Source organism: Triticum aestivum, chromosome 3B (assembly GCF_018294505.1).
Source record: "Triticum aestivum cultivar Chinese Spring chromosome 3B, IWGSC CS RefSeq v2.1, whole genome shotgun sequence".
Classification (NCBI taxonomy): Eukaryota; Viridiplantae; Streptophyta; class Magnoliopsida; order Poales; family Poaceae; genus Triticum; species Triticum aestivum.
In genome coordinates this window covers 717,566,912-717,578,533 of record NC_057801.1, presented here as the reverse complement: position 1 = coordinate 717,578,533, position 11,622 = coordinate 717,566,912, and positions in this window count along the sequence as shown.

Genomic DNA, 11,622 nt, shown 5'->3' with positions numbered 1-11,622 from the left:
AGGGTTGAGGATGTCCCTTAACTCGCGACAGACGAGAATGAGATTTTGACAACCCCTTTTTCGGAGAAAGAGGTGTTTGAGGCCATTTCACAAATGAAGAACAATAAAGGTCTAGGGCCGGATGGTTTTCCGGCGGAGTTTTATAAAAAATGTTGGCACATTATCAAGGGGGACTTGCTTCCGATGTTCCATGATCTATTCTTTGGACAACTTCAATTGTTTCAACTAAATTTTGGAACAATAACGCTACTTCCTAAGAAAACAGAGGTCGTTTGTATTGAGCAGTTCAGGCCTATCTGTCTTCTTAATGTTAGTTTCAAAATATTCACCAAGGTCAGGACTAATAGGCTTACGCAAATTGCGCACTCTGAGGTGCAACCATCCCAAACCGCTTTTATGCTGGACAGAAACATCCTAGAAGGGGTTGTCGTCCTGCATGAAACGCTTCATGAAATCCACTCAAAAAAGCTAGGAGTTGTTTTCAAAGTGGACTTTGAGAAAGCATACGATAAGGTCAAATGGCCCTTCCTTCAACATGCATTGCGTATGAAAGGTTTTGATCAGGCCTGGAGACACCAGGTAGACTCTTTCACGCAAAAAGGGAGTGTTGGGATTAAAGTGAATGATGACATAGGTCACTACTTCCAAACACACAAAGGGCTGAGGCAAGGGGATCCGATGTCACCTATCCTCTTCAACATAGTGGTTGATATGTTGATTATTCTCATAGGACGGGCTAAGGATGCGGGTCAGGTAGGTGGCCTCGTCATGCACTTAGTTGATGGAGGTGTATCCGTTCTTCAGTATGCTGATGATACAATCATCTTCATGGAGCACGACTTGGCAAAAGCGTGAAACATGAAGCTCGTGTTATGCTTGTTCGAACAATTGATCGGGTTAAAAATTAACTTCCACAAGAGCAAATTGTTCTGTTTCGGAAGAGCTACTGATGACCAAGAAGCGTACAAACAATTGTTCGGGTGTGAATTGGGGGCTTTACCGTTTACGTATTTAGGCATACCAATTCATCATCGTAAGTTGACCAGCAGAGAATGGAAGTGCATTGAGGACCATTTTGAGAAGAAACTGAGCTGTTGGAAAGGCAAGCTCATGTCATACGGAGGACGATTAATTCTCATTAATTCGGTCCTCATGAGTATGCCCATGTTTCTTCTCTCCTTTTTTGAGGTACCGGTTGGAGTTCGAAAGAGGCTAGATTTCTATCGATCACGCTTCTTCTAGCAGAGTGATGAACTTAAGCAAAAATATAGACTTGCTAAATGGGATATCATCTGTAGGCCGAAAGACCAAGGGGGACTAGGTATTGAGAATCTGGAAGTGAAGAACAGATGTCTCCTTAGCAAGTGGCTGTTTAAGCTTTCTGTCGAGACAGAGGCCACTTGGGCTCAAATCTTGGGTAACAAGTATCTTCACTCTAGAACCTTGTTCGAGGTGACAGTGAGGGCGACTGATTCACCATTTTGGAAAGGATTGATGAGAGTTAAACCACTTTTTTCAATAGGACAAGGTTCATAGTTGGAGACGGTACCACTACAAGGTTTTGGGAGGATACGTGGCTAGGGGAGACGCCCCTCGCACTCCAATATCCTACTTTGTATAACATTGTTCAGCGTAGAGATGCTTACGTTGCAACAGTTCTGCACTCCATGCCGCTCAATATTCAATTTCGGAGGACGCTAGTAGGAAACCGTTGGGAGGCCTGACTCCATCTTATGAGAAGATTGATGGATATTCAGTTGTCTCAACAGCCAGGCCAGTTGTGTTGGAAACTGACTAAGAACGGAGAGTTCTCGGTTAAATCCATGTATTTGGATGTTGTTAACTCTAGCGTGATTCCTAGCTCGAAACATGTTTGGAAAGTTAAAGTACCTTTGAAAATCAAAGTGTTTATGTGGTTTGTGCATAAACAAGTTGTTTTGACTAAGGATAATTTGGCAAAACGCAATTGGACAAGATCTACAAGATGTAGCTTTTGTGACCAACACGAATCAATCAAACACCTCTTTCTTGATTGCCCGCTGACAAAAATTATGTGGCGGTCGGTTCACATAGCTTTTAACATTACTCCACCGAATTCTGTCAACGCGTTATATGGACGTGACTTGATGGGATAGATTCAGATACAGCGAGACACATTCGTGTAGACGTATGTGCTTTATGATGGGCAGTCTGAAACTGCAGAAATGATCTGGTCTTTAACAGAACAACAAATATTCACTTTTTGCAGGTTATCTTCAGGGCCACTGCGTTGATTCGTATGTGATCGCTACTCACTCCGACGGAGGCCAGGGAGCGTTTGGTTACTGCATCTACCCGATGGGAGATGGTAGCATGGGATATTTTCAACCGGTTTGGATGGCGGTCATGTAATAGGATAGGCATGTAGTGCTCCTACCTTTTTATGCCAGCCGGTTATGGCTTTTTTATTACTGATTAGCTCTTTTTTTTGCGGGGGACTGATTAGCTCTTCGTGAGCCTTTGTTTTGTTCTTTGTTCGAGACTTGAAGACTTATGTTGGACCTTTTGTTTATTAATAATATTGGCCGTATGCATCGTTCTGATGCAGAGGCTGGGGCGAACCCTCCTTTTTGAAAAAAAAAGAAGTTATGTTTCACGTAGTCCCTCTTTTGGTTAATTGTGTGCTTGTGTTCTTCATAGTTAAACTTTGATCTCAATTTTCCAATTTCTTTGCTTGTAGCAACAAAAATCACAGCAGTAAAAAAGTGTATCTAAATCTGCGTTATTTGTTTCACATAATGCACATATTGCTGATAGAATCGTTAAACATGATGCCATTTTTTCAAAACATCTAGGGAATTACATAATATTGTCATTACAACCATTCGAGGATCTTCGTTTTGTATAATACATCCAAGGATTTGCAACTACTATGACTTACTAGTATGTGTGTGTGCACACTATTGACATTACACTCATCTGAAGATCTTCGGGAGAAACGAAACAATCATCTGGAGATATACAAGAGGTATTTATTCTCAAACGGTAAATGTAAAGTAAGTGCCTCAGGACACATCCACATTGACGTTTTTTTAAGCGTGGCACTTCCACACGATTAAATCATCCTATTTTACGAAGAGATTCCCCCGCCGAACAAAATCTTACACCCACAAATACTCGTCAAGGGCAAGATTTCCTTATGAAAACAGAATCTAGCCAAAACTATTGCATTTGTTGCCGTGCCTTAGAATCATACTTCCTCCGTCTGAAAATACTTGTCAACAAAATGGACAAAAAAGATATATCTAGAACTAAAATACATCTATATACATCTTTTTATTCATTTTGATGATAAATATTTCTGGACAGAGGGAGTACTAGTTGAAATGCCGATAATTTCACCTATTTCTAAAGCACGCAACGTTGCCAAATCTCATGCATTCCGGATAATGTCACAACCCTCCTTTTAACCATGACAAATATTTTGGGACGGAGAGAACGGTTTGTTAGGATCTTATGAATAATCATTTTGTAATTATTAAAGAAGACCTAGTTAAGTGTTGGACGACATGTGTATTACTTTTTTCTAACACAACCTATACTACGTATTACTAACAACATGCATGTTCAGCTCTCTCCTTCATTCACATTTAAACAAAACTAGATAGCCCCCGCAAAAAAAAAAAACTAGATAGAAAATTAGTGTGACCGTAAGTAATGCCAGACTAGTACTAGAAGTCTGTTTTACTTTCCAGAAAACGGACCATGTGAAAGATAGTACGTACGTACCAACCTCCCGTTTCTTGCCATCTGGTAGACACGGAACCCTGCCACCCCCGGTGCACGTCCACAGCCGAACCACAAGTCAACTCCAAGTCCGGACGTTCACGAGCAATGGGCAACCTCTCACGGGCACTGGCCGGAGCATGCAATGCAAGGCGAAGCTGGCACGCCGCAGCTAGGCTCGTAGTCGTAGCCATCGCCCCATCGCCATTAAACCTCTCCCACACTCCTCTGAGTCCGTGCGGCAAGGCCCGTGGAACCAGCGGTGATCAAGACAGCTCCATGATCCGTCGTACGTACTGCATGCGTTCCGTGTGAGTTTGGGTTGATCCTCCGCCCAGGATCCGTCGCCCGTTCCAGCGGACGGACGGGATCGCGTACCGTCGCCGTACTTCTACTGGCCGGGTCGGGTCAGGTCTGGCCCGGACTTCCGGCCGATCGGTCTCATCGCCGCGACGAGGAGGGAGAGAGGTGTAGACTGTAGAGCAAGGAGTAGTAGGGGTAGGAGTGTGCATGCATCGTGGTCCAAGTGAAGTGAGAGTAGAGTAGAGTAGACTAGTATAGAGTACCAACGGGCGTCACGATTGGCCCACATGTCAGTGCGTACGTTAGCGCGCAGTGGCTGATCTGATGGATCACCTCTCCCGCATCTCATGATAGCGCGGATGACACATGCAAATCATACGGGATAAAGAACGCGACCGCCTTTTGCTATCCTTTCTACTCTCTTTTTGAACGGAGCCAAAGCCACCTTTTGCTCATTTGACCCTGCGACGGATCACTGGGTACGTACCTCGCCTGCGCCATGATTGTTCGCCGAGTAGTGACTACTCTTGTCCGTTCGGTTCTTCACCCCCTCTCTCCCACAACATGGTGATTAATTAAGAGGGCTGATCTGACATTCTCACATTACTTCCTATGATACGGCTACCGTTGCATATCGAGTGCGAGCGTTGTGGTCTTCTGGTTGTTGGAATGAACGCTGGTGCTATGCATCGGCCTAGAGATAATGGCGAGTGCGACGGAACCCCACGGTACATGCATAGTTCATACCATTGGACTTGGATATGTGGACTGTTCAGTGTTCACCATCGCCTTTCCGTGCCTGGCTGGACGCACGCCCGTGCTTCCTTTACGCAGCAGCCAGGCAGGCAGGTTTTTTTTTTTAGTTGCTAATCGTGCAGTGCAGCACAATAGGTCACCGTCTCACCGTTTGGTGTGCACCTTTTAAGGGCACACCAGGCAGGCAGGTGACTGTACTGTGCAGACCCGTAGCCGTAGGCGGATGCTTGGGCCGGTGAGAAAAAGACAACGACTGGGCTAGGCTGCTCGAGCTCGGTCTGTTTTCATCTTATTAGTCACTATTCACTCGTTTCTTAAAAAAAAAGTCATTATTCATTCATAACCCATGTTTTGCTGATACTAAGGCCAATTCCAACGGACGTCCGGTTTGGATTGTTTTCGCCCGTTTGAAGCGGCAATGGATTCATCCATGTACGCTTGGGGCAGTTGGGTTGTCGGTGCGCCCAATGCGGGCCGCACCCCAAATCATGTCCGGGATGGACGTGATTAAAGAAAACGAAAATTAAAATAAAATGCCGAAAAAATTAAAATAAACGCAAACATAAAAACATAAAACATAATTAAACATCACGGCCACAAAACGACCCAGTTCCACGGTCCACATCGACATAATTAACATAAAAAAACAAAAGAAATCCACCGCCCCCGCGCTCCTGCCGTGCCCGTCGATGCTGTGGCCGTGGCCGTCTTCTGAGTGGCCGTGGCCGTCTTCTGAGTGGCCGTCGTTGTCTTCGTCGTCGCTGATGAGGCCGACATAATCCGGTGGTGTCCAGAGGCGGGACGGCGGTGCCTGGTACACGGGGAGGGGGGGGGGGTGGAAGGCGGCAGGTGCCTGCACCACCTCCTCCCGTGGCGACGCTTCCCGCTCCAGTGACCGCTGCGGCGTGGGGCACCAGTTCACGCCCCCACGGCATCGCCCATCTCCGAAGCCGTGAACGACCAGCTCCACCCCTGGCCCACCAACCCCGGGTGGAAGGCTCGATGAGCTGCTCCTCGTTGACCTCCTCCTCACCGTCCACCATCTCCAGCTCGGGGATGGCGACGTCGCCAGCCGCAGAGAGGGTCATCATCTCCTCGAGGCCCTCCTATTCGCTCATTATGCGTCTTCATGGAGTCCTCCATGACACGTTGCATGAGCTGAGCCTCCTCCTCCGCTGTCATGCAAGGAGGTGGTGGTGGTAACGAAGATGGTGAAGGCGACAGCGTGGGCGTGAGGCCGCGCACCCGCGTATGACCGCGCACCTGGGGAGCAGCCGCTCCGCGGTCTGGACGTGGCAGCCGCGGCCCTGACGAGGTGCCGGTGAAGAAGGAGGCGCTGCATGTCGTGCTCATCCCTTAACCACGTGTCCCAGAGCCCGGAGTCGGGGGCGTACCTGGGGTTGTAGAAGAGGTCGTCGGAGAGGAGGCAGCGGCGGCACTCGATCTCCTGGCGCCGGGCACGGCCGCTCGTCGGGACCAGTGGGATCGTCACCCGGTAAGCGGAGAGATGCCAGTTATTCGGGAGGTGTGCGTCGCTTCAGGGGCGCGGCGTCCTCTTCTCCCAATAACGCCGACATACATCCACGTTGATGTAGTGCCTGTCGCGCTCGCCGGCGGTCGTGGGTGCGATGAAGAATGCAGGCGGCGCGGGGGCCCGACGCGGTGGTGATGCGGGCTCCTCTTTGACGCAGTGGCCGCGAGCCAGCCTCGCGGTCGTGCTTCCCCTTGCGGCCGGTGTTCCAGTACTCCATGGCTGCGAGGCGGCCGACTGGCGAGATCGAGGACGGGGAAAGGGAGAGTTAGGGTTTGGGTCGTGTCGGGTTTCGAGGAGGCAGCACGGGCTGGAGTGGGGAGTGTGGACTGCGACCAGTCCATGGCTTCCCATTTAAGAAGGACGGCGACCGTTCGCCTGGGCGAAGGACAGATGGGGCCGACCGCGCGTGCGCATTAATGTCAGACGATGGAAGGTAGGTGGCCGCCTGACACGCGGCCCGACGCGGACGAGCGACACATCCGTTTGCTGTCCGCCGCAACCCAAATCCGACGCATGTTTGCGCTCGAAATAGGTCGGTCCGGACACAAAACAGACCAGGTAGGTTTAGGTCGTCGCGTGCTGAGCCGTCTGGTTTGTCCGTTTTGTCTCAAACGGACGGGGCTGGACGGGATGGGTCGCGCGCTGGAGTTGGCCTAATACCACTGCAAGTCTCGTATTATTATTTGTCTTCCAAAACATGGTGTTTATCGTTAAAAAAACAGCGTGCTGCATATGAGCAACAGCAACAGTGAGCCATGGCTTGGCTCTGCTAGACTGCCATGCATGGATCGCCGGAGGAGCAGGGGCTACTGGACGAGAGGCAGCAGCGGATTTTTTTTACTTTTGCTCGTGGGGTCTGAAAAAGCTGCGGCGTGCAGTGCAGGCTTGCAGTTGCCCGAGATGCGATGCTTGGGTCGGAAAGAAAAGAAAAAAAGGAGAGATAGAAAGAGAACAGATGACTCTCTGCAGACTTGCGGGATGATAACTGCAACGGGGATCGCGGGAAAGGGGCCGGGCCACGGCCAGGCGAGGCGAGCGCCGTGGCGTGGAATCGTGGATGGAATCGAATCTGGTGCGGTGTCGCTCTGCGCAGTGCCCATGCCCGGTGTCAGCGGCTCGGCGCAGCTGCCTCCGGCGCTGGGGGAGGGACAGAGAGAGAGAGAGAGCGCGCTGGGGAGCGGTGACGGGGGCCGGCGCATCGCCTTCTGTTAACCCGTGCTGGGCGGGTCACGGGCTCGCGGTGCCGCACGGGCACGTTTTGCCGAGAAGTGAGTTTTTTCAAAACAAAAATGACCATAGTACCATCGAAGTTACTTACATACACGAGCATACATTCATTTTTATGAACGCACACACGCATACTCTATCACTATGAGCATCTTCGAAAGACCGAGACGGCACGTCATCTTGAGATTGACGAATTCGCCACAGACGCCTTCGTAGTCGATGAGAACGTCTCTTCCCACTGAAACGCACATGACCGAAAGGCCAAGAATAAATTTAGGAAAATGCAAGCATCGATGTCAAGTCTGGACTTGAACTGTGGTGGGTGGGGGATAAATCTGTCTTCCTAGCCATCCAACCACAAGTTAGTTCGCGATAGAAAACTAAGTTCACATGCGTATGTTTGCAACTTTGCATGTGTATGTAAAGACTTCATTCCTTACCAAAAAAAGAGACTTGACTCCTGCTGGTTGGAGCTTCACATCCATAATTCTCAAAAGTATAATAAAAAGTCATCACATTCATCCACTCAGTTACATGAACTAAACCCACTTCCCGCATGAAGTGTTCCGTTTGCAACTCACAATTTAAGTTTGAAAGGAAAATGAAAATGCTTACACTACAGTTTAATGCAATAAAATTTGATAAAGGGTGGTAAATACCTACTAACAAAAAAAAATCATTTTCCAACTAGGCTTAGAAGAGCCTGATCTGAAAACACCAAATTTGAATCTAGTACAACCCGAAACACGTAACTAGTAGCTTTTTTATAAATTTAATTGTTTCTGGAATTAAAATGCATCATGAATCAGCCCGGCCCTAGCAAAAGCACTCTGTTTTCTGCTCTCCTCTACATGTAGATCACCTGCCTCCTCCTCCTCCCCCAACTCCGCTGGTGGGTCTGTGTGGGGAGGCCACAATCTACGGGGAAGCGGTAGTTTATTGGTCTTGGGACATTAGGTAGTTCTTCGCTTTTGGCCCTTCTGAGCTTTGATGATAGTGGCGACAATGTTCAATAATGGTTTCTTCCGTTTCTCTACCACACTGGTGGTTTCAATAATGGTTTCTTCTGTTTCTTACCACACAGGCGGTATGTGCGCCAAAGGATCCAACAACGGGGGTGGATGATCAGGCAGGTCTTCATTGTCCACAAATTTGCCCCTTTCAACGGTGGTGGTGGTGTTTAGTGTTTTGGGACATGCATAATAAACTTAATAAGCATGTTGTTGGAGTAATTACTAGAGGTGGTAAAATGACTCAGGAACCGTTGTATCCTGAGGGTCACCCTAAAAGAATTGAAAAAGATTCTCAGAGATTTAATGATAGTGCACCTAGTTCATCCATGAAGAAAAGGAAAAAAGAATAGGAATAAACCTTTGAATGCTTTTAGTGAACCCATGGTGGAAAAACCTGTTGAGAATCATAATGATGTTTCTAATTCTGATGCCGAGACACAATCAGGTAATGAGCATGAGCCTAATGATGATGATGTTATTGATAATAATAATGATGATGGTTCTCCACCCAATATAATAATGAACCTGATAATGAGGTAGAGATATAGCCTGAAGTTGAGCTTGATGACCCACCTCCTAAAAGTAAGAAATATGAAAAAAGATATTTTGTTGCTAGGAAGCATTGTAAAGAAAGAGCACCATGGGTTCAAAACTCATGTTGTTTCCTAGTAAAGCTTTAAAGTCAAAGGATAAAGATTCTTTTAATCACTTTGTTAAATTGCTTAGACCTTTATTTTCTTCAACTACATTTGACTAATATTATGAAAATTCCCCCATATGCTAAATACATGAAAGGTATTATTACTAATAAAAGAAATATTCCCGAGGCTGAAATTTCGACTATGCTTGCAAATTATTCTTTCAATGAAAAAATACGTGAAAAGCTTGGAGATCCAGGGATACCTACTATATCATGATCTATTAAGACTAATTATGTTAAAACTGTTGTATGTGATTTAGGAGCTGGTGTGTATTTTTTGCCCTTTTCCTTTATAAAAGGCTTAACTTGGATAGGTTGATACCCACTAGAATTTCTTTGCAAATGGCTGACAAATCTACAACTATTCTTGTTGGTGTTTGTGAGGATGTTCTGGTTCTGGTTGCTAATTTTATGATCTTAACAGACTTTGTTATTCTTGATATGCGAGAGGACGACAATTAGTCGGTTATCCTTGGAAGACCTTTTCTTAACACTGTAGGTGCTCTTAGTGATTGAAATAGAAGCAAGATCATTTTTCATGTTAATGCTAATGATCATACGGTTTATTTTCTGAGGAAGCCAAATAAAGTAACCAGTCTCAATTCTATCGAAAAAATTGTGACTGTCACTATTGGAGACTTTGAATTTCCTCTTCCGATTCCCGAAACAAAATATCAAACCATTATGATTGGAATCATGCCTATCCAAGTTGAGGTAACTTAGTGCTATACAAAAATTCTTCGATTTTATGTCACTTGGAAATAGTCCGTTAATAAGACTTGATCAACCTTATTAATGGATTGTTTTTTAGAAGCATATGACCGATGAATTCCGTAAACACAACTTTCTGTAACTTCACTTTATCCTCTGTTATTATTAGTTTTAATAAAGTTCAAATAATCTAGAATACCATGGTTAACCTGTTCTCTGAGTTTTTTATGCAATAAAAATGACCCAAAAATAAAATTTCTCAGAATGTCTTGAAAATTTAGTATAATTTTTTTCTGGAATAAATAAGAATTTTTGGCGCTGAACACACCTGAGGGGTGGGGGTGCACTAATTCGCCACAAGCAAGCATGGTGCGCCCACCCCCCAAAGCGCTCCCACGTGGCTTGCAGGGCCCACGGGCACCCACTCACTTGGTGCCTGTGCCCCCAGCCTTCTTCTACCTCCAAAAAAATTCATTCATGCTTCCTAGCTCGTGTTCTTGCTCATTTGCGAACAACTTTTGATCTCTTTGCTCGAAGCTCCATTTTCGAAATTGTTCGGAGGAAATGTGTAGGATTGAAAGTAGGTCTAGAGGGGGGGGGGATTAGACTACTTGACCAAATAAAGATCTAGCCTTTTCCCAATTTTAGTTGTTGGCAAATTTTACCAACTAATACAAGTCAAACAATCAACCTACACATGCAATTCTAAGAGTGTAGCAGCGGAAAGTAAAACATTCCATATGAAGGTAAAGAGAAGGGTTTGTAGAAGGCAAATGCAATGTAGACACATAGATTTTTGACGTGGTTCCAATAGGTGGTGCTATCATACATCCACGTTGATGGAGACTTCAACCCACGAAGGGTAACGGCTACGGGAGTCCACGGAGGGCTCTGAAGGAAATATACCCTAGAGGCAATAATAAAGTTATTATTTATTTCCTCATATCATGATAAATGTTTATTATTCATGCTATAATTGTATTAACCGGCAACATGATACATGTGTGAATACATAGACAAACTTGAAGTCACTAGTATGCCTCTACTTGACTAGCTCATTAATCAAAGATGGTTATGTTTCCTAACCATAGACATGAGTTGTCATTTGATTAATGGGATCACATCATTAGGAGAATGATGTGATTGACTTGACTCATTCCGTTAGCTTAGCACTTGATCGTTTAGTATGTTGCTATTGCTTTCTTCATGACTTATACATGTTCCTACAACTATGAGATTATGCAACTCCCGTTTACCGGAGGAACACTTTGTGTGCTACCAAACGTCACAACGTAACTAGGTGATTATAAAGGAGCTCTACAGGTGTCTCCGAAGGTACATGTTGGGTTGGCGTATTTCAAGAATAGGATTTGTCACTCCGATTGTCGGAGAGGTATCTCTGTGCCCTCTCGGTAATGCACATCACTATAAGCCTTGCAAGCAATGTAGCTAATGAGTTAGTTACGGAATGATGCATTACGTAACGACTAAAGAGACTTGCCGATAACGAGATTGAACTAGGTATTGAGATATCGATGATCAAATCTTGGGCAAGTAACATACCGATGACAAAGGGAACAACTTATGTTGTTATGCGGTTTGACCGATAAAGA